This window comes from Microcaecilia unicolor, chromosome 11 (genome assembly GCF_901765095.1).
Source record: "Microcaecilia unicolor chromosome 11, aMicUni1.1, whole genome shotgun sequence".
Taxonomy (NCBI): Eukaryota; Metazoa; Chordata; class Amphibia; order Gymnophiona; family Siphonopidae; genus Microcaecilia; species Microcaecilia unicolor.
The window spans coordinates 9,211,531-9,235,126 of record NC_044041.1 but is presented as its reverse complement, the minus strand read 5'-3'; the positions used below and the strand labels follow the sequence as shown (position 1 = coordinate 9,235,126).

The window sequence follows — 23,596 nt, the reverse complement described above, 5'->3', positions numbered from 1 at the left end:
CCTCGGGTATAAACCCCATCCCCATCACCAGCCTCAAGACCCGATCCCTGGAGGGCATTGCCCCCTCCCCTATCCATTTGAGCTGTACCACATTTCGCCGCTTAGGCAGCTGTCCACCCCCTGTCCCCGCTCCCCCCCAACCCCTCCCTGGGCCCTCAAAACCACCCGATCTCCCCCCCTCCCTCCTTCCCCCTCCCTGGACTACTGCCGCAAAGGACTTGGACCCCAGCCCCCACCGCCCCCCCTCCACACTTGTTCCAGCCCTTCCCTCTGCCTCCCCCCCCTTCTGTCCCTCTGCCCCTCCCCTCATCCCTCTCCCTTCCTCAATATCCACCGCCCCCTCCCCCTCCCGTTGTCCCCCGTCCCCTTCCCTCTCAGACAAACATCCAGCAACGTCCATAGTCAGTTCTGCGGCTTGGGCTGCCTCCAACTGATTGTCCTGCCCATCACCACTTCCTGGAACGTCCCTGCTCGTCCCTGCCACTGCAGGCTCCAGCCTCTGGGCTAATCGCCTCCTCTCCTCTGTCTCCTGGCGATACTCTGGCACCTGCCCAGTCAGGTCTGCAGCTGGCGATACCAGACTCCCTGCTCGCTCTGCCCCCGAACTCCCTCCAACCTCCGGCACCAGGGGCGAAGCCTCCGGAACTCCGCCGCTCCCCTTGGCTCCTCGCTCCCAGCCGTCCTGCTGGCAGGTCTGCTCCACCACCCGCTGCACATCTGTTAGACTTGCCATGTCCACTTCTGTAGTCAACGAAAGTCTCTCAACAATCGGGTTACTTCCCTCTTGCTTCTGGTGCAGTCCCTCCTGCGTTCTCCCAATGGCTGGCGCTTCCCGGGGGCATGGCTTGTCTGTTCCTGATTCCGCCACAGGCTGGCTGTTAGCACCCCCCGATTTCACCTCTTGTAATGGACAGCTGGTCAAATGAGCTCCCAGCTGCTGCCCGCTCCTATTCCTCTCTCTCCGACCCCTCTCCTGTAAACCGCCAGCTACTCCATGCTCAGGGAAGACATCCCCTGCTCCCGGACTTCGTGGGCGGGGCTTCTCCAGATGCCATGCTGCTTCGGTTTCCACTTCAGTCATTGCAGACCCGGCCAAAAATACCGGAGTCTGCCTCTGCTGACCCTTTTCCAACAGGGCCTCCTTCACGGCAACTGTCTCTGCACAACTGCAGGTAAGCCCTCTGAGACTTCGACCACCACCTCTGTAGAAAACAGGCTGCTACCTGCGTCTCCCTCTGCTGCCTCCATTATCTGGAGTTTTGAAAAGTTACTGAGTTCTGTCCTCCCCTCCACAGGTAGGATCTCTACTCCAGCCCCCACCTCAGAGCCATGTCCTGCCGCTGCCTCCTTATCCTCTGGCTGCTGGGTAAGTGCTCTAGACTGTGTTGCCAACTGTCTTATGTATTTTAAAGTGGGGTCACCTCTGAACCCAGACAACTCTTTTGAGTCTAATGCTGCTGAAGACACTGAAGCTTGCTGCAACTGTAGTGTTCCTGAACCCCCAGACTGTGGTATTGAAGCCATCCTTTCTCGGTTAACATAGAGCTCCCTCAAAGGATTCACAGAGCCCTTTTTTAAACAGTTCAACAAGTGTTCTTTTTTCCCCAACAACTTTGATATCCGGGCTTCCTCTTTAACATACATTTGTCTGTGCTCCGCTGGGGCAAATTTACACATAGTTCTTGCCATTTTCAGACGTTTTCCTAGCTCCACTACTTCTTTTTCCACCAGCTTAATTCGTCTTACAATATTTACCACACTACTTGCTGGATCATCAGGGTCATAGCTCACTTCAAGGAACTCCTCATCTGACGATCCACTCTCCTCACTCTCACTCTCAGCTGCCTCCAGCAAAGGCTTCTGGCAAACTTCCATCGCCTCTTCCTTCTCCCTTCCTTGGAAGCGCCCTTCTGGGGCCTGTACTATCTTCCTCCCCCCTCCACTGTCTTCTCGCTTACCTTCCGCAAGCTGGGCCATGGAGGGGGAAATGCTCTGGTGGCCTCCACTGGGCTGCTTCTCCCTTCGGTCCACTGGACTCCTTTCCCTTCTCCCGGTAGTCAAACCAGGGAGAGAGCCACTCCTTTCGGCCTTCTGGTCCCGGGCCCCAGGAGGCCCCATAGCCTGGGACTTTCCTGAGGCCTTCTCCCCAGGGACCCTCCTCATCTTTGGGGAGGGAGCTAGGTCTCACTCCCTTTCCACTGGAAGTCAGCAGAGCTCTCTAAAACACCTCCTTCCTCCTCAGCAGACTGGATGGACCGTGCAGGTCTTTTTCTGCTGTCATCTACTATGTTACTATGTTACTACGTTATCCGAACCTTCACTATCCAAGCTGTATTGGACTCAGATACAAATCAACCTATGGATCCAGTTTTCCATACGTAAGTACTCAAATGTGGAATGCGTTACCAAAGAGTGTGAAAACAGTGCACGATCATCAAAACTTCAAGCGAACTTTAAAGACCTACCTGTTTCGCAAGGCCTACCCTATTGATTCTACTTAAAAGCCTCAACTCTACAATGCATCTTTACATACATTGCAATGGACATTTTATTTCTTATTTCCTTGTCCCTTATTGTAGCCATTTACCCCTACCTTACCTGACCCTTTTTCTAATTGTATTTGTTTAATACCTACCGTATTTGGCGTTCACCATTACGGAATTTTGTAAGCCACATTGAGCCTGCTAATAAGTGGGAAAATGCGGGATACAAATGTGGCAAAATAAATAGAAGCTTTTGTAAACATCCACGTACTCCGGAGGATACTGGAAGTTTCTGAAGTGCTTTGACTGTAAAGCAAGTTGAAAATCTCTTTGAAAGAAAGGTCTTATAGAAATGCAAATGATTATTATGTAAATGATTATTATGTAGTTATAGAACGAGTCCTTGATAATACTCGTTGTAAATGAATATTCATGATTTATGGCTGCCTTAATATGCTCATTTCATTTTGTGTTATGCAAATCATAAAATTAGCTCATTTCTACAATGAGAACTGAAGAGACACACTTTGGGGAATGCAACGCATTGATAGCTACAACACCTGAGTATCAAGAAACTGTAGCTCTGCCTTTTCTCCCTTTTCGTTGTATCAATAATAGCTGGTTCGTGAAGGCTAAATCTATTTGAACTGTGTTCGCTGTGGCAGGTTCTCCATCTGTAACGACACATTTCACAGCATCGAGCTGTGATATCCCAACCATGGGGCTGAGGCCCAGATGCATTAAAGACATTGGTAATTCCCATTCCCTATCGATTCCATAGCGAATCGGTAGGGAACGGGAATGCATCAACTATAGGGAATGCAAATGAGCTACTCGTTGTAGCTCACTTGCATTCTCTAGTCCTTCGGTACCTGAGTCGGAGAATCGGGACGTCCCTTTAGATTAGGCTCCTCTTCCTGGTCTCTTCAGTCAATCAAAGCGGGCTTAGCTGGCTGTTGTCAGCGAAACGCGCTCTGATTGGCTGAAGAGACCAGGAAGTGGAGCCTAATCTAAAGGGACGTCCCGATTCTCTGGCAACCAGGAAAACATAAAAGTTTTGCTGTGGAGGGGCGGCGAAGACAAAATAGAAGGGGGGAAAAAACACCAGCACCGGCAGAGCTAAAACAAAATGCGAAAAAAAGATGTCTCTCAGAAGCGCAGGGAGAGTACGTCCTTAAAGGACGCCCCTCACATGCGCTCCCTGCTTTTTTTTTTTCTTTTTTACCTTTTTTGGGGGCCCTTTTCCTTTCCGATTCCCTCACAGGAGCCCTAACAAGAGGTCAGACATCTCGTTAGGGTTCCTACGGTAAGGGAATCGGAAAAACGGTAGTGCAGCTCATTATAATAGCTTTTCAATCATTTGCATTCCGTTTTCGTTGCCTGCTACCGTGGCAGGGAAAATGCCCTTAGTGCATGCCCGGGGTGAACTACTTGCGTTTTAAACTGGCTGGAACCAGTTTAAAACGCAAGTTGTGGGCTCGTTAGGTTTTGTGCATCTGGGCCTGAGTTCTGAAAATCTTCAGCGGTTGGAAACCATCTTTAATTTGGCAATGGCCTATTCTACTCTAACCAGTTGCACTGCTAGAAATGTAGATTCATACTAATTTATTTATTGCATTTGTATCCCACATTTCCCCACCTATTTGCAGGCTCAATGTGGCTTACATAGTACCGTGATGGCGATCGCCAATTCCGGTAAGAGAAGTACAGAGTGGTCAAGTGTTAATGTTCACAGATGACAAGAGTATATTAAGTATTCAAGGCGAGAGAGTTAAGTTTTGTCCAGTTCTGGTAGGAGTTTCGATCGTGTTGCAGGGTTCAGGTGTTTAGGTTGGATCATTCTGGTATGCCTTTGTGAACAGGTTGGTTTTTTAACGATTTCCGGAAGTTTGTTAGGTAGTGCATTGCTTTCATGAATGGAAAAGAGCCCTCAGAAACCAAGGTGGTATACCTTGGTCTAAACACTGTGACAAAACGGCGTTTGCAGATTTTGTCAGTGTTTGATTTCTATTATAGGGCTACTAATTCCACAAACTTTTGAGTGTCTTTTTTTTTCTCCTATTAAATCGTGACAATACTTTTAAGTCCGTGTCTTGTTGAACAAAAATGTCTGTGTAAAAATTCAAAACCACTAAACAAAATACCAAGTTCCAAAGAATTGAAATCAATGCAAAGAGCTCTTTCCTCCTGACAAGCTTCTCAGCCACTCTTAGCTTGAGACCGCCTTCTGCACTGCCCTACCTCCGCCTTCACTGTTTTGTCTACTGGAGTACCTGGAGAACGCTTCCTAGCCATGATGGGAACATCTTCATCGTTATCTTCTGTGTCTCGGCGAGTCAAGATCTGATTTTGACCTATTTCTCTTTCCTTTCTTTTCTCTTTGTGTTCTTTTCCCTACCTGCTGCTCATTTCCTTAAATTTTGCATTTATTCTCCCTTCCCTTTTGCCTTCCACTGTCATTGTACTTCTTTTGGGACTGCGTTCCGTGGCAAAAAGCGGGGTATAAATGATCTAAAATAAATAAATAAAACTAGCTCATAAATCTCTGATCCGCAGAGAAAAAGAAATACTTAGCTTGTGAAGTTCAGACAGCACTCGGCTTTTAAAGTTCTATAGGGCCCAATCATTTCACCCCTGACCGGGTTTCTTCAGGAACGAAATGCTGTGATGGAGCCACAAGGATAATCTGGATATTAAAACGTTATATCAGTCAAATCACGTATCCTTCCATTGCCCCAGGTACAAATAATCTTAGATTGTGAGCCCATTTGGGACAGACAAGTACCTGCAAAAATAGTATTTATTTTATTTATTTGTTAGATTTGTATCCCACATTTCCCCACCTATTTGTAGGCTCAATGTGGCTTACATAGTACCAGAGAGGCATTTGCAGACTCCGGTGTAAACAAATACAAAGTGAGGTTGTGGTGAGATAAAGTTCATGTGGTACAGCCCACATTGGGCATCGTATAACGGAAGAGTTGTGTTATTTCCATTACGTGGGTACCAATGACATAGGAAAATGTGGGAGAGAGGTTCTGGAAGCCAAATTTAGGCTCTTAGGTAGAAAGCTCAAATCCAGATCCTCTAGGGTAGCATTTTCTGAAATGCTACCTGTTCCACGTGCAGGGCCCAAGAGACAGGCAGAGCTCCAGAGTCTCAATGCGTGGATGAGACGATGGTGCAGGGAGGAGGGTTTTAGATTTGTTAGGAACTGGGCAACATTCTGGGGAAGGGGGAGCCTATTCCGAAAGGATGGGCTCCACCTTAACCAGGGTGGGACCAGGCTGCTGGCGTCGGCATTTAAAAAGGAGATAGAGCAGCTTTTAAACTAGAAATGGGGGGAAGGCCGACAGTCGCTCAAAAGCGCATGATTCGGGAAAAGGTATCTTGCAAAGATACCTCACAAACAGGGAAGATAGGGTTTCTGAATAGTGAGGTTACACAACAGACCGTGGTAGGCCAGGTGCCCTCAAATACAACTAAAGATCAGACAAAAGATGTCAAATCAATAGTGTCAGGTACTAAGCATCATGCAAATAAGAACAACAAACATACTCTGAAATGTCTATATGCAAATGCTAGGAGTCTAAGAAATAAGATGGGAGAGTTGGAATATATTGCACTAAATGAAAAATTGGATATAATAGGCATTACTGAGACCTGGTGGAAGGAGGATAACCAGTGGGACACTGTCATACCGGGGTACAAAGTATATCGTAATGATAGGGTGGACCGGATTGGTGGAGGGGTAGCATTGTATATTAACGAGAGCCTTGACTCAGATAGATTACAAATTCAGCAGGACACAAATCACACCTTTGAATCACTGTGGGTTGAAATTCCATGTTTAAAAGGGAAAAAAATGGTGATAGGAGTGTACTACCGTCCGCCTCGCCAGGATGAGCAGGTAGACACAGAAATGATAAAAGAAATCAGAGACGCGAACAAAATGGGCAATGTGATAATAATGGGTGACTTCAATTATCCAAATATAGACTGGGTAAATGTAACATCGGGACACGCTACAGAGATACAATTCCTTGATGAAATCAAGGACAGCTTTATGGAGCAACTGGTGCAGGAGCCGACGAGAGAAGGAAAAATTCTAGACTTGGTCCTTAGTGGAGCGCATGATCTGGTGAGGGACGTTATGGTACTGGGGCCGCTTGATAACAGTGACCATAATATGATCAGTTTTGACATCGACCTTGAAGTAACTGTACACAGAAAGTCAAAAACGTTAGCGTTTAACTTTAAAAAAGGAGACTATGATAAAATGAGAAGAACGGTAAAAAAAAAACTTAGGGGGGGCAACTGAGAGAGTAAAAACTGTACAACAGGCGTGGACGCTGTTCAAAAATACCATCCTGGAGGCCCAGGCCATACATATTCCGCAAATTAGAAAAGAAAGACGGAAGTCCAAAAGACACCCGGCCTGGTTGAAAAGTGAGGTGAAGGAAGCTATTAGGGCTAAAAGAAACGCCTTCAGAAAATGGAAGAAGGAACTGTCTGAAAATAACAAGAAACAGCATAAGGAGTGTCAAAGCAAATGCAAGGCGCAGATTAAGAAGGCCAAGAGGGATTATGAAAAAAAGATAGCATTAGAGGCAAAAAAACATAGTAAAAATTTTTTTCGGTATATTAAAAGCAGGAAGCCGGCAAAAGAATCGGTTGGGCCGCTGGATGACCGAGGGGTAAAAGGGGCGAACAAGGAAGACAAAGACGTAGCGGAGAGACTGAATGAATTCTTTGCTTCGGTCTTCACCGAGGAAGATTTGGGTGGGTTACCGGTGTCGGAAATGGTATTTCAAGCGGACGAGTCGGAGAAACTTACTGACTTCACGGTAAACCTGGAGGACGTAATGGGGCAGTTCGGCAAACTGAAGAGTAGCAAATTTCCTGGACCGGATGGTATTCATCCTAGAGTACTGATAGAACTGAAAAACGAGCTTGCGGAGCTACTGCTAGTGATATGCAACTTATCCTTAAAATCGAGCGTGGTACCGGAAGATTGGAGGGTGGCCAATGTAACGCCCATTTTTAAAAAAGGCTCCAGGGGAGATCCGGGAAATTATAGACCGGTGAGTCTGACGTCGGTGCCTGGGAAAATGGTACAGGCTATTATTAAAAACAAAATTACAGAGCACATCCGAGGACATGGATTACTGAGACCAAGTCAGCATGGCTTTTGTGTGGGGAAATCTTGCCTGACCAATTTACTTCAATTCTTTGAAGGAGTGAACAAACATGTGGACAAAGGGGAGTCGGTTGATATTGTGTATCTGGATTTTCAAAAGGCGTTTGACAAGGTACCTCATGAAAGGCTACAGAGGAAATTGGAGGGTCATGGGATAGGAGGAAATGTCCTATTGTGGATTAAAAACTGGTTGAAGGATAGGAAACAGACAGTGGGGTTAAATGGGCAGTATTCACAATGGAGAAGGGTAGTTAGTGGGGTTCCTCAGGGGTCCGTGCTAGGACCGCTGCTTTTTAATATATTTATAAATGATTTAGAGATGGGAGTAACTAGCGAGGTAATTAAATTTGCTGATGACACAAAGTTATTCAAAGTCGTTAAATCACGACAGGATTGTGAAAAATTACAAGAGGACCTTACGAGACTGGGAGACTGGGCGGCTAAATGGCAGATGATGTTTAATGTGAGCAAGTGCAAGGTGATGCATGTGGGAAAAAAGAACCCGAATTATAGCTACGTCATGCAAGGTTCCACGTTAGGAGTTACGGACCAAGAAAGGGATCTGGGTGTCGTCGTCGATAACACACTGAAACCTTCTGCTCAGTGTGCTGCTGCGGCTAAGAAAGCGAATAGAATGTTGGGTATTATTAGGAAAGGTATGGAAAACAGGTGTGAGGATGTTATAATGCCGTTGTATCGCTCCATGGTGCGACCGCACCTTGAGTATTGTGTTCAATTCTGGTCGCCGCATCTCAAGAAAGATATAGTAGAATTGGAAAAGGTGCAGCGAAGGGCGACTAAAATGATAGCGGGGATGGGACGACTTCCCTATGAAGAAAGACTAAGGAGGCTAGGGCTATACAGCTTGGAGAAGAGACGGCTGAGGGGAGACATGATAGAGGTATATAACATAATGAGTGGAGTGGAACAGGTGGATGTGAAGCTTCTGTTCACGCTTTCCAAAAATACTAGGACTAGGGGGCATGCGATGAAACTACAGTGTAGTAAATTTAAAACAAATCGGAGAAAATTTTTCTTCACCCAACGTGTAATTAAACTCTGGAATTCGTTGCCGGAGAAAGTGGTGAAGGCGGTTAGCTTAGCAGAGTTTAAAAAGGGGTTGGACGGTTTCCTAAAGGACAAGTCCATAAACCGCTACTAAACGGACTTGGAAAGATCCAAGATTCCAGGAATAACATGTGTGGAATGTTTGTACGTTTGAGAAGCTTGCCAGGTGCCCTTGGCCTGGATTGGCCGCTGTCGTGGATAGGATGCTGGGCTCGATGGACCCTTGGTCTTTTCCCAGTGTGGCATTACTTATGTACTTATGTACTTCAGTTTTGTTGTGTTGCAGAGATCAAACATTTATGTTGGTTCAGTAGGGTATGCCTTTTTAAACAGGTTAGTTTTTAGTGTTTTCTGGAAGTTTAGGTGGTCGTACGTCATTTTCAAGGCTTTTGGTAGTGTGTTCCACAGTTGTGTGCTTATGTAGGAGAAACTGGATGCATAAGTTGATTTGTATTTGAGTCCTTTGCCGCTTGGGTAGTGCAGATTTAGGTACCTCTGTGCTGCTTCGGATGTGTTTCTAGTTGGTAGGGTTGATCAGGTCTGTCATGTATCCCAGGGCTTCACTGTAGATAATTTTGTGAACCAGTGTGCAGATTTTGAAAGCAATGCGTTCTTTGATTGGAAGCCAGTGTAGTTTTTCGCGAAGGGGTTTTGCACTTTCAAATTGCGTTTTTCCGAAGATAAGCCTAGCTGCTGTGTTTTGAGCGGTCTGAAGTTTCTTTAAGGTTTGTTCTTTGCATCCCGCATAAATTCCATTGCAGTAGTCTACATGGCTTAGCACCATTGATTGTATCAGGTTGCAAAATGTTCCCCTCGGGAAGAATTGTTTCACGCGTTTGAATTTCCACATTGAGTGGGAAGAGGGGATGGGAGAGGGGATGTTTTTAGCCTGTGTCAGAAGCTTTCTATATACTTGTTTAGTTTGGGGTCTATAGTCAGTTGTCGTTGGTGAGCATTTTGCTGACGGTATTATTCCCAGATATTCAAAGCCAGGACCTGTGTGGGCTTCGGATTTGAATATCCAGTTATTTTTAAGTTGGCTAACACATAGCCTAGCGTTTCCCAAATTGTGCGCTGCGGCAAACTCACTGGGGTGCCGCGGAGGGAGATGTTTCCTGTCTCATCAGCTCGTAACCTTGGGGTCATCTTCGACTCCTCCCTCTCCTTCTCTGCACATACTCAACAGATTGCTAAAACCTGTCGTTTCTTTCTCTATAATATCACCAAAATTCACCCTTTCCTTTCTGAGCACACTACCAGAACCCTCATCCACGCTCTTATCACCTCTCGCTTAGACTATTACAACTTGCTTCTCCCAGGTCTCCCACTTAGCCATCTCTCTTCTTTTCAATCTGTTCAAAATTCTGCTGCACGACTAATATTCCGCCAGGGTCGTTATGCTCATATTAGCCCTCTCCTCAAGTCACTTCACTGGCTTCCTATCCGTTTCCGCATACAGTTCAAACTCCTCTTATTGACCTATAAGTGCATTCACTCTGCAGCTCCTCAGTACCTTTCCACTCTTATCTCTCCCTACACTCCTCCCTGGGAACTGCATTTACTGGATAAATCTCTCTTATCTGCACCCTTCTCCTCCACCGCTAACTGCAGATTCCGTTCCTTTTATCTTGCTGCACCAGATGCCTGGAATAGACTTCCTGAGCCGGTAAGTCAAGCTCCATCTCTGGCTGTCTTCAAATCTAAGCTAAAAGCCCACCTTTTTGATGCTGCTTTTAACTCCTAACCCTTATTCACTTGTTCAGAACCCTTATTTTATCATGCTCACTTTAATATTCCCTTATCTCTTATTTGTCCTGTTTGTCTGTCGTAATTAGATTGTAAGCTCTGTCGAGCAGGGACCGTCTCTTCATGTTCAAGTGTACAGCGCTGTGTACATCTAGTAGCGCTATAGAAATGATAAGTAGTAGTAGTAGTTTGGGATTCTAGAATCTTTCTACTCTTTGGGGTTCCGGAATTTTGCTACTCTTTGTCCTTATGCCTTATTTGTTCTGTTTGTCTGTCCTAATTAGATTGTAAGCTCTGTGGAGCAGGGACTGTCTCTTCATGTTCAAGTGTACAGCGCTGCGTATGTCTAGTAGCGCTTTAGAAATGATAAGTAGTAGTAGTAGATGGGATAAGAGCATGCACATGCTGCAGTGAATCCCGAGCCCTGCAAGAGACTGCAAAAACAGTGAATCTTGCCTGCCGCCGCTGCTGATGAGAAAGGTACTGCAATTGCACCCTTAACAGTGTCATTCCTGCTACAATAGGTCCGAGGCAGCGATTCTCACATACTGCCTGCTGCTAACCCGGGGGCAGGTCATGACAAAGGGGAGGCTTCTGGGTTAGAAGCAGGCACTGTGTTAGAATTGCTGTTGCTGCCGGGGACCCCTTGAAGCAGAGGGAAAATTGGGGGTGATGTGGGGGAGGGAAGGAGAGATGCTGCAGGAGGATTGAGGGGCATAATTGTTGGAGGGGGAGGAAGGGAGAGATACAGCAAAGGGATGAAATCTTATATATGGGGGTCGAGGGGAGGGGGCCAGAGAGGGAAAAATGTTGGACATAGGTGTGGAGGGAAGGGAGAGATGGTGCATGGGGGAGAGAGAGGGATTAATATTGGACATGATGTGTGGAGGGAGGGCAGTAGAGACCTGTGTGGCTGGGGGAGGTGTGGAGACCTGGGTGGCCGGGTGGGGAGGATGCCACAAATAATTGCTCGGACACTAAGGGTGCCGTGAACCGAAAATGTTTGGGTACCAGTGACATAGCTGATAATCACCACTTACCGCATGAAAATAGGACTTTTACACGCTAACTCTGGCCGCTTAACTGCTGAATACGAACACGTAGGCAGCCAAGTGCTGACTCCACACCCAGAACGCCCTCAACACAGCCGGCCTTGTGTTCGGCGCTAACTGTGATATTCGGCATCATTCAGCCGGTTAAGTGCCCCTGAATATGAGCGGATACACCGACCAAGCGATTTAACTGGTCAGCCACCGGATAAATCGCTTTGAATATCGGGCCCATTATATTTATGTCCATCTGGACGGTTAGCGTTGGTGTTCTTCCCTTTGATTTTGTAATCCACAGTTCTGGAAGCTTCTTTTCTTTGTGGAAATGTACTTTTAAAAGCAGTTTTCGGAATAATTCCTCCAGGTGGAGTTGATTTCCATCTAGCTTGGTTGAAGGGCACAATATTAGCCCTTTTTGCTGTGATAGTTAATGGTTAGAGAGATTTACTATCTTCAGAAATAAAGGCAGCCTTAACCCCTACCGGTAATACCACAAGGTTAGCGCTAAGGGTCACAGGCGCCATTTTGAACCTAACATAAGCAGGAGAAACTGGAAATTGCTTCATTTCCCAGTACGTACCAGGAACTGCTGTAAGAGCTTAGGGGGCTTGGGGTGGGAGTGGATTTTGCAGGGGGGGGGGGGGGCTACTTAAGGGCAGGGCTTTTTTTGAAGGGGTACTTGGTGGTACTGAGTACCGACACCTTTTCCATCGTCTGCTAAAATCGACCCACGGTCCCCAAGTTTTAATGAAAGAGCTCAGGCTCTACACACCAATTCCGCCTTGTCATAGATTCTGTGACTGGTTGCAGGGGGCCTGGCTATTGTGGGGTGGGTCCTTCCGTGATCACCCCACCCCTGAAGGGCGGCCTGGCATTTGAGTACTGGCACCTTTTTCGCTAGAAAAAAAACACACTGCTCTTTAGGATTCCAGAATCTTGCTATTCTTCGGGGTTCTACCTGGAATGTTGCTACTCTTTGAAATTCTGCATGGAATCTTGTCACTCTTGTTAGCAGGGCTTTTTTTTTGAGGGGGTACTTGGGGGTACTGGCACCTTTTCCATTGTCTGCTAAAATTGACACATGGACCCTAAGCTTTAATGAAAGAGCTCAGGCTCTACACACCAATTCTGCCTTGTCATAGATTCTGTGACTGGTTGCAGGGGGCCTGGCTATTGTGGGTTGGGTCCCTCAGTGATCACCCCACCCCTGAAGGGTGGCCTGGCATTTGAGTATGGGCACCTATTTCGCTAGAAACAATGCACTGCTTAAGGGGGTTTGATTTTTAGGGGGACCTGCAATGGGGGCATCCTTTTTGGGGATCTTTACAGGGGGAGTCTGTGATGGGGGCAATTTTGGGTGACTGTCATGGGGATGTTGGGTGAGGGATCTGATGCTGGAGGATTGGAGGCACAGTCTACATTGTAAGCAAGGAGTTTTATGCTGCCAGGTATAAATGTTTGCACTTAGATTATGCAAATATGTGTGTCAGTTAGTGAATTTTATTTTATAATTTATGTGTGTACTTGTGAACTCTGTCCATGCCGCCACCGAAACTGCCCCTGCTCATGCCCTACTGGTAAAGTAAACACCATCAATGCTAACATGTGCTTTTATTTATTTATTGGGATTTATTAGCTGCTTTTATGAAGAGATTCACCCAAGGCATTGTACAGCAGGTACAGTTTAACATAAAACATACAATTTTGTTTACAGCATAACAATAGTAAAATAACCAAACATAAATACAATAAATGAGATAAACTCGAAAACAGCAAATTGAAATCTAACAATAGGACTACACATTTAACAGCACTGAAAGTCAAATAACAGAGATATAATGCGATGTCAGCATAATACTAAGGAAATCTAATATAATAATTTGCTATGTGAACGTTCTAAAGTGTCTCACTGGGATCCTAACCACCTGCTGACGTCACTGGCCAGCAGTAGAACCCTGCTTGCCTGACGTCAGCAGGGGGTTACGATCCCAGTGAGAGACGTTCGTTGAAGAACAGCGGGTGCACGTCGCCCCCCCCCCTCCAAAATCGCCAACCCTCCTCTGCTACTCTCCCCTCCCCCCTCTTACCGGGGTCCCGGTGGCAGCAGTGAAGAGCTTCGCGAGTCTGCTGCCTTCCCTTCTCTTCGCTCTCAGCTCTGACTCTGGTCCCGCCCTTGCGGAAACAGGAAATGAGGGCGGGACCAGAGTCAGAGCTGAGAGCGAAGAGAAGGGAAGGCAGCAGACTCGCGAAGCTCTTCACTGCTGCCGCCAGGACCCCGGTAAGAGGGGGGGGGAGAGGAGGGTTGGCGATTTTGGAGGGGGGCGACGTGCACGTAGGGGGATGGGTGGGGCCAGTGTCGGGGAGGGGAGGGCCGCGGGTGGAGACATCGCAAGAACGTGTCTGTGAGACAGGAGGGGGGACTGGAACTCGGGGGAGGGACAGAGGGAAGGAGAGAGAGAGGGAGGGAGGGAGGGCCTGGAAATCGGAAGGGAAGAAAGGGGGCCGTGGGACTTGGAGGGGACAGAGGGAGAGAGCGATGGAGGGAGGGAGGGAGAGAGGGATAACCTTGCTAGTGCCCGTTTCATTTCATACTGAAACGGGCCTTTTTTACTAGTATCTAATAAGCATACAATTAGAATATTCAAATAACATTGCTATGATACTAATTCTTTTCTACAATACAGCTGACCATATAGCTGAGGGACCAAGTGTACATATGTAGATGGGGTTGTAATTTTATAACAAGTCAGTTACATCACATATGCTCGTCTACGCATGAAAATGACTTTATGAGATTACACCCCTCCCCTCCCCCCAACCTGGCCAATAACCTGAGAAATTCAGGCTCACCTGGAGGGAATGGCAGGAATGCTACCCCCACGATCAGATTAGGACTGATACGACAACTCTTTCATGGCTGGTTTTCTAGACCCATTGCTCTCAAATAAAGCCGCTCTTTGTTTTCGGTATTCTGCTCTCCAAAGAAGCCAAGGTGGCAGGCTGGAAGCATCGCTTCTTCAGGTTTCGACGCCTGTCCCTGGAGCAGTCACAAAATACAGGGTAAGATAAACCTTCTCTCATATCCTGATAACGCTATCCTGGTGCTTCAGAATTCCGGAAAACTGCACCGGAATCTGCCTGTTCTTCGAAGTAACACAAATCAGTCAACACTGAGATACAAACTCCTTCATTAGTTTCTTACGCAGCTAAATCGGGCACAGATAGGGGCAATGCTATAGCCTGGGCACTCATATGTGCGGACATGTTACGCACATAAATGTTTAGCATTCACGTGCATTCACGTGCATTTGTCAGGCGCTATCGCCATAATTCTATAAACTTGAATGCACAATTTTCCGCTTAGCAGGCACAGTTGCGTCCATAACTTAATATAGTAATTAGCTGCTAATTGGTGTTAATTGGCACTAATTAGCAACTAGTCACATAACTGCTGTTAGGATTCTGCGTGTAAAATCCATCATGCACAAATGTAAGGGGGATGTGGTAAGTGCAGTTAGAGTATCTGAGTTTAAAAAATGGTTTGGACAAGTTCCTGGAGGAAAAGTCCACAGTCTGTTATTGAGATGGACATAAGCCACTGCTTGCCCTGGGATTGGTAGAATGGAATCTCGCTACTAGTTGGGGTTCTGGAATGTCATTACTCTTTAGGATTCTGGAATCTTGCTACTCATTGGGATTCTGCCAAGTACTTGTGACCTGGATTGGCCACTGTTGGAAACAGGATACTGGGCTGGATGGACTATTGGTCTGATCCAGTATGGCTATTCTTACAGGTGTGTAGATATGCCTTGCACTTATACACATGGGTTATAGAATATTAGCAGTTAGATGTGAGCATGTACACCAGCCTTTGAGCTAGCATAAGTGCTTGTGCCGAAAGTTAAATGCACAAATGTGGACTACTCTGGTAGTCTAGAAAGGCAATTGCCATGATAGAATTTTAGGCAACCTATATGGAATTACCCCATCCCTGGATTCTATACAAGGGGCCCAGATTTACTTGCACAAATTTGGGCACGCTGGTGAGATGTGCAAGCAAATTATTTATTTTATTAATTTAGATTTTTGCTCACACCTTTTTCAGTGGTAGCTCAAGGTGAATTACATTCAGGTACTCTGGATATTTCTCTGTCCCAGGAGGGCTCACAATCTAAGTTTGTACCTGAGGCAATGGAGGGTTAAGTGACTTGCCCAAGATCACAAGGAGCAGCAGTGGGATTTGAACGCTGCCACCTCTGGATTGTAAGACCGGTGCTGTAACCACTAGGCCACTCCTCCACTTGTTAGTCTTTAGGGTTCTACATGGAATGTTGCTACTGTTTGAGATTCTGCATGGAATCTTGTTATTCTTTAGAATTCTAGAATCTTTATTTATTTATTTAGATTTTGCTCACACCTTTTTCAGTAGTAGCTCAAGGTGAGTTACATTCAGGTACTCTGGATATTTCTCTGTCCCAGGAGGGCTCACAATCTAAGTTTGTACCTGAGGCAATGGAGGGTTAAGTGACTTGCCCAAGATCACAAGGAGCAGCAGTGGGATTTCAACCAGCCACACCTCTGGATTGCAAGACCAGTGCTCTAACTACTAGGCCACTCCTCCACTAGCAATATTCCATCTAGAATCTCAAACAGTGGCATTTAAAGCGGCCATGATTAAAAAAAAAACAAAAAATACCCAAAGCACACATTGGCATCTGTTACTTGCATCTAAATTTATGCATCCAGAAAAACAAATTAAAAAGCTTATATTTAGGCTGCAGAAAACAGATGCCAATGTTGTGTCATGTTCAGGTTTTACCAGGCGCAAGCACACAGGAGCTGAGCTTACAGCAGGACTTTTCTGCGCGTGCGCCAAGCACAATCCTGCAGTTGAACTCCCTGATGCTGAAAGCTTGAGCGTGCCAATATTTGCATCTCATTAGTTTTGAGCATTAGGCCATTGTTTTTCTGTGCTGTTCCGGTGGTATTTTTATTGTTCCGGCGGTATTTTTATGGTGCTATTCAGAATAGCGCTGGACTTCTGAGCATCATCATCTAATTTTTGCACCAGCATTTACACCAAGTTTGAACAGGTGTAAGTCTGGCGCCCGAATCAACATTACTCATGATTCTAGAAAGGATTCACGCTATAGAATAGCATTTTTTGGCACCCTTTGTAGAGCGCTATTTATAGAATTGCCCCCTATAGGGGGGATTCTATGTATGGCACCTAAATCATTTATGCCCCAGCGTATTCTATAAGCAGTGCCTAGATTTAGGCGGGGCATATAGAATATACTTAAGATGAAATCCCAGCGCCTAAAACCAGGGGCGTATCTGCGTGGGGCCACAGGGGCCTGGGCCCCCGCAGATTTCGCCCTGGACCCCTCTACTGCCGCCATGGGTACCTTTGCTGGCAGGGGACCCCAACCCCCACCAGCCGAAGTCCGCTTCCTCCTGCCGCTGCGAGGTTTTTTAAGTTCTTCATCGGGATTCGTCCTCCGTCACTCTGTGCTGCTGTTCAAAGAAGCTGCTAGCTGAATGCAGTTTTGGACTGAGTCTGACGTCGCTGCTGCACGTTGTACGTGCAGGACGTCAGACTCATGTACAACGTGCAGCAGCGACGTCAGACTCAGTCCGAAACTGCATTCAGCTAGCAGCTTCTTTGAACAGCAGCACAGAGTGACGGAGGACGAATCCCGATGAAGAACTTAAAAAACCTCGCAGCGGCAGGAGGAAGCGGACCTCGGCTGGTGGGGGTTGGGGTCCCCCACCAGCAAAGGTACCCACGGCGGCAGGGGGGGTTGGAAATGGCGGCGGCGAAGGCGGCAGGGGGGGTCGGAAATGGTGGCGGCGGCGGGGGGGGGCTATAATGTGCCCCCTCATTCTGGCTTCGGCCCCCGCTACCGCCGACTTTCAGATACGCCCCTGCCTAAAACTATGCGCATCCATTTACACCAATGAAAACATGGCATAAATCCTGGTGCGTAGATTTAGGCGCAGAGGACTATATTCTATAACTACGTGCATAAATTTCAGAGCACCCATGAAACGCCCATTTCCCCGCCTGTAACCACACCCCTTTTTCTCTGCACGAGTTGGAAGTTAGGTGTAGTGCATTACAGAATATGCTCAGGAGTCCTTTTACAACTGAAAAAATGGCTTACGGTAGTGTAGGCACGGGTTTTGGGTGCGCGCCGATCCATTTTTTTGGCAAAAATGGATGTGCGGCAAAATGAAAATTGAGGCACGTCCATTTTGGGTCTGAGAGCTTACCGCCAGCCATTGACCTAGCGGTAAAAGACTTATGTGGTAACCGGGCGTTTAATGACCTACGCGTGCCAAATGCCACTTGGCGCACGTCCATTACATGTGCCCAAAAATAAACATCATTTTCAGACGTGTGCCAAAAAATGAAATTACCGCCACGTGGTAGTCAGGCGGTAACTCCATTTTGGCGCACATTAGGCGCATGTAGATGCTTACGCAACTTTAGTGAGTTGTTCAAGTAAATTCAAACTTTTCACCAATTAGTGCACATTATTGCTTGTTAAATGCAGGGCCGGTCCTAGGGTCTCTGGCGCCCCCCAGCAGACTATGAGTTGGCGCCCCCCCCCAATCTCCTTTCTCCTCCCACCCTGCCCCTGTCCAACGATTCTCCTTCGCCCCATCCCGCGCCGCCCTTGGTACTTTAAATCTTTAATTTACCTCCGTTCCAGCAGCCACGTCATTTGAAAGCCTTGCCCTGTCTCTAGCCTTCCTTCCCTTCGTGAGTTTGTTCCCTCAGAGTTCCGCCCTCGAGGAAATGACGTCAGAAGGCGGGACTGCAGAACGAACTAACGAAGAGAGGGAAGGCTAGAGACAGGGCAGGGCTTTCAAATGACGCGGCTGCTGGAACTGAGGTAAATTAAAGATTTAAAGCACCAAGGGTGGCACGGTATGGCGGCGCCCTTGAAGGCAGGCGCCCCCCTGCGGTGCTTACCCTGCTTACCGGGTTTGACCGGCCCTGATTAAGTGCTGTTATCAACACTAATTATCTTAAGCCAATAAAGTTACAAGCGTTGCTATAGAATCCACCTGGATTTTGGCGCAGATCTCTAGGTTCGCTATTTAGAACCTGTGGATATATGCATAAATTCAAAGAAGGATGCCTAAGCACTATTCTGCAAATGCCCACTTAACTTACAGAGCACATGTTTGCAAGGGGACCATGTCTGGCATAGCCGCCGAGAGGAGGGGCAGGGGGGACAAAATTCCACGGGCCTCCAAGGGGGGCCCGGCGCCGCAGTCCCACCCGCCCTCCGTCGCCGAGCAGAGTCGCCTCCCTTCGGCCCTGTGTCTCGCCCTCGTCTGATGTAACTTCTGTGAGGGCGGGACAGAAGGAGGGAAGGAGGGCCGAAGGGAGGCGTTCTTCTGCCTGCAGCACTGCTTTCATGGATGTGAGACTGCGATTTCAATGCAGGGGGCCCGGCCCGGTGGCGGACGGAGGGGGGAGCAGCAGCGGCAACCTCGGGAGGGGGTGGAAGGGGAGAGCAGTGGCTACGGCGATTTCGGGAGGGGAGGAGCAGTGGTGACCTCGGGGGTTGGAGGGGGAGTGGCGGTGGTGACCTCGGGGGGGGGGCGGGGCAGCGAAGGCGGCAGGGGCAGGGCCCCGAGGGCGGCCTTGCCCTGGGCCTGGCCCAGTCTCTCGGCAGCCCTGATGCCTGGGGGCAGAGCATGGGCAGGATATAGGTGGGCACCAACTTATGCATATAACTTAAAAAATTCTGTGATTTACACACATCCCTCCCACACTTATGGGCAGCGTCTAAACGTTAGGCACTTTAATACTTTGTTACGCTAGCATTTTATAATAAAAAGTAGGCGTCTACCTTTGCGCACTCTGGATGTCTAATTGGAGGCTCCCTGGTGGGTTGTAAATATACATGCGATGAATTTGCAAGTATTGGGAACTCAAGTATGCAAATTGATCTCATGCACATTCTTTGTGGATAGCCTGAAAACCGGAGAGATTCATGGGCCCAACAATACAACAACTGGAATGACAGGAAATTGGGAGACCTTCCTACACTAAGCAAATAGAATGTTAGGTATTATTAGGAAAGGAATGGAAACTAGAAATGAGGATGTTATAATGCCTTTGTATCGCTCCATGGTGCAACCGCACCTTGAATACTGTGTGCAGTTCTGGTCACCACATCTCAAAAAAGATATAGTGGAATTAGAAAAGGTGCAGAGAAGGACGACGAAAATGATAAAGGGGATGGGATGACTTCCCTATAAGGAAAGGTTGAAATGGCTTGGGTTCTTCAGCTTGGAGAGAAGATCACTGAGGAGATATGATAGAGGTCTATAAAATACTGAGTGGCGTGCAACGGGTAGACGTGAATAGCTTGTTTTCTCTTTCCAAAAATACTAGGACTAGGGGGCATGCAATGAACCTACAAAGCAGTAAATTTAAAATGGAATTCGTTGCCAGAGAATGTGGTAGAAGCAGTTAGCTTAGCGGGGTTTAAAAAATGTTTCATTAACATTCAAAAAGAAAAGTCCATAAGCCATTATTAAAGTGGACTTGGGAAAATCCACTGCTTATTTCTAGGATAAGCAGCATAAAATGGGATCTTGCCAGGTACTTGTGACCTGGATTGGCCACTGTTGCAAACGGAATAATGGGCTTGATGGACCTTTGGCCTCTTCCAGTATGGCAACGCTTATGTACTTATGTACTATAGAATGCTGACTATATTGTATAGCCAGCACTGCAGGAATGAGCGTATTCAGACTTCACATCCCTCTGCTGGGACTGCTTCCTCTTTACTTTGCGTGTGGCATCGCATTGCTCTTTCATATTTCATGTAAACTTCTGTAAGATTTGCTAGGGATGCCGACAGCAAATACAGAATGAACTCAGTTTGAAATCTGTGAGCGACAACTCCACCTGCCAGGTTTCGCAGCATGTCGATGACCCTGGGGATGGATTTAATACTCAAAAGTTTCAAACCTGTGCTGATTTAATACACTCTCTCTGTTTCCATGTGTCCAAAGTTTGCTGAATACCTTTCAGTGTAACCATTAAGTACATTTTGCATACGTATTAAGAAGGTAAGGTCGAATAGCCAGAGAAATGTTAAGTGTAATCAATACCCCCCCCCCCCCTCCCTTTATTCAACAATGCCATTTTCCTGGAGGAAGATATTCAGACCTTTCTATTAAATTTGTGACCCAAGACACAGAAGCTCTAACAATAGAAATCCCCATGACAGGCTGATAGATTTTGACAAATCGCTTCGTCTTCCCATTGCTCTGCAGAAATGTGTTTTCTTACAGTTCACAACTATTAGGCCCGGCTGCAAGACCTAGAACCCTTGTATGTATTTTCATCTTGAATCTGGCTTATATTATTATTATTATTATTATGTTCAAGAAGGCTTACCATAACGATCCATCCTAGATACAAAATAATTAGACTTTACACGAACTAGAGAAAACCGAACGCTTGTCGCTTGACTGTTTAACCTCATTGCTATTAACGAAAGCTACACAACTCGCACTGCCGCTTTATTTCCTAAGATGAAAATGATATCTTTATAGTCGATGACCTAACTTATGTTACAATTCACTCTATCACTCAGAAACCTCAATGCAATACCATAATGTATTCCTCTGTACCATGTATGTATGCACCTTAATGCAATACCATTTGTAATTCTGTACCCGGAAATGGCGATCGCCATCACGGCATAATGTAAGCCACATTGAGCCTGCAAATAGGTGGGAAAATGTGGGATACAAATGCTACAAATAAATAAATAAATTACATTTGTACCCCGCGCTTTACCACACATAGCAGGTTCAATGCGGGCTTACATAGTAAATAGAATTACAAAGTCTTCAAGGAAAATGTTACAATAAGCATTTCCCCACCTGCCTCCAAACAAACGAATCCCAAAGTACTTTCAGTTGAGTCTTGCCCTCCCTGCTGAGTCGTCTCTTGCTGGCGGAGTCCTCAAGGAGCCCCAGTTATAGAATGATTTGCTGTACAGATTCCCCCTGATGAACGCTCAGACGGGAATGTCAATAACAATTAGATTGTCGGAGAGCTGCAGTCACTTAGGACTCCAGAAGGTTGTCTGCCTGAGCTCAAATTGAGGCCTTCAGCGTCCTGAGCTCCAAATCAAGTTTGGCATCAAGAATGAAAAGGCATCAACAATAATATCATTAGGATCCTGATGGCAATGGAAGAGCAAAAGGGTCGGAAGGTAATTCACTGTGTGTGTAAGAGAGAGCAAGACAGAAGGATAAGTAAGAGATGGAGAAAATTAAAAAGGAAGTGGAAGGTGGCAAGTCGGAGAAAGAGAGCCGTTAGGCATAAGCATGAGAGGTGGGAAAACATGACAGGGCAGAGAAAGAGAGTCCTCAGATGGCTTCCTTATGCTCCAGCAATGTCTTTCACAGGAAGTGACATCGTTTGCCTACATTTATGAGCCTAATTCATGAAAATCAGTGCTTTATTTGTTTATTTAAAACATTTAGAACCTGCGCTATCTACAATTCTAGGCGAATTACAAAAACACACACACAATAAAACATAAAACTATACAAGAAACAAAAAAGATTAACAGAAAACATAAACCCCAGAGGTGGCCGGTTCAAATCCCACTGCTGCTCCTTGTGATCTTGGGCAAGTCACTTAACCCCCTCCATTGCCTCAGGTACAAAGTTAGATTGTGAGCCCTCCTGGGACAGAGAAATATCCAGAGTACCTGAATGTAACTCGCTTTGCGCTACTACTGAAAAAGGTGTGAGCAAAATCTAAATAGATGGAATGTTGCAACTATTGAAGATTCTACATGGAATGTTGCTACTATTTGAGATTCTAGATGAAATGTTGCTAGTGGAGGAGTGGCCTAGTGGTTAGAGCACCTGTCTTGACATCCAGCAGTGGCTGGTTCAAATCCCACTGCTGCTTCTTGTGACCTTGGGCAAGTCACCTAACCCTCCATTGCCTCAGGTACAAACTTAGATTGTGAGCCCTCCTGGGACAGAGAAATATCCAGTGTACCTGAATGTAACTCACCTTGAGCTACTACTGAAGAAAGGTGTGAGCAAAATCCAAATAAATGCATTTTAAATGCTCCTAAATTTAGGAGCTTAGGAATTAATAATATTCAAAGTAATTTAATCAGCTGGTTATATCGCCTGTTCAAGGCTAAATGGTTATTTTCAGTGGCACAAAGGGGCTCATTTTCAAAGGAGAAAAATGTCCAAAAAGTGGCATAAATCTACATTTGGTTGTTGTTCTCACAAAAAGGTCCACATTGGTATTTTTTAAACCCATTTTTAGGTGTTTTTCTATGAAGTCCGTCAGAAGTGCGTTCAAATCACAAGGGGGCATGTCAGGGGCGTGTTAAGGGCAGGATCTGGGCTTTCCTAACACTTGGATGTTTTTCTGCCATAATGGAACAAAACAAAAACCTCCAGGGCTGTAAGTTGGACATTTTGGTCCAGACCTGTTTTATTAATGAACTAGTAAGAAATGCCCGTTTCGGGAAAAAATGAAACAGTCGCTAGCAGGGTAATCCCCCCCCCCCCCCCCCCACCGTCCTCCCTCCGTCCCTCCCTCCCGAGTTCCAGACACCCCCTCCATGCCTCCCTTCCGAGTTCCACACCTCTCCTCTCCCTCCCTCCGTCCCTGAGTGACGTGGTTGCGAGTTTGCGAAGTTCGGTGCACTGTCCCAGCAGCTGTCAGAGAATGTGTGGAAGTCATCCGTTGTGTCTTCGCCGCACCGCCCTCTGCGTCATTGCGTGTTGATGCGAGGGCGTAGGTACACTGACTGCAGGCCCGCCCCGCCCTCAACGTCATCGCGTTTTGACGCGAGGGCGGAGCTACAGTGACTGCAGCCTGCAGGCAATTCCATTGCAGTAGTCTACGTGGCTTAGTACCATTGATTGTATCAGGTTGCAAAATGTTGTCCTCGGGAAGAATTGTTTCCACATTGAATGGAACATTTTCCTTGCTGTGGATGTTACTTGGCTCTCTAGTGTTAGGT

The 23,596-nt window shown here is 46.6% G+C and overlaps 1 long non-coding RNA gene across 1 annotated transcript in view; it reads right to left on the bottom strand.

The window, feature by feature from the left end:
- The window catches only part of LOC115480788, a 79,420-nt gene that overhangs the window by 31,711 nt on the left and 24,113 nt on the right, over nucleotides 1-23,596 (bottom strand). The window contains exon 3 of the long non-coding RNA XR_003943865.1: nucleotides 14,397-14,583. This is a non-coding gene — a long non-coding RNA (uncharacterized LOC115480788). The remainder of the gene's footprint in view (nucleotides 1-14,396; nucleotides 14,584-23,596) is intronic.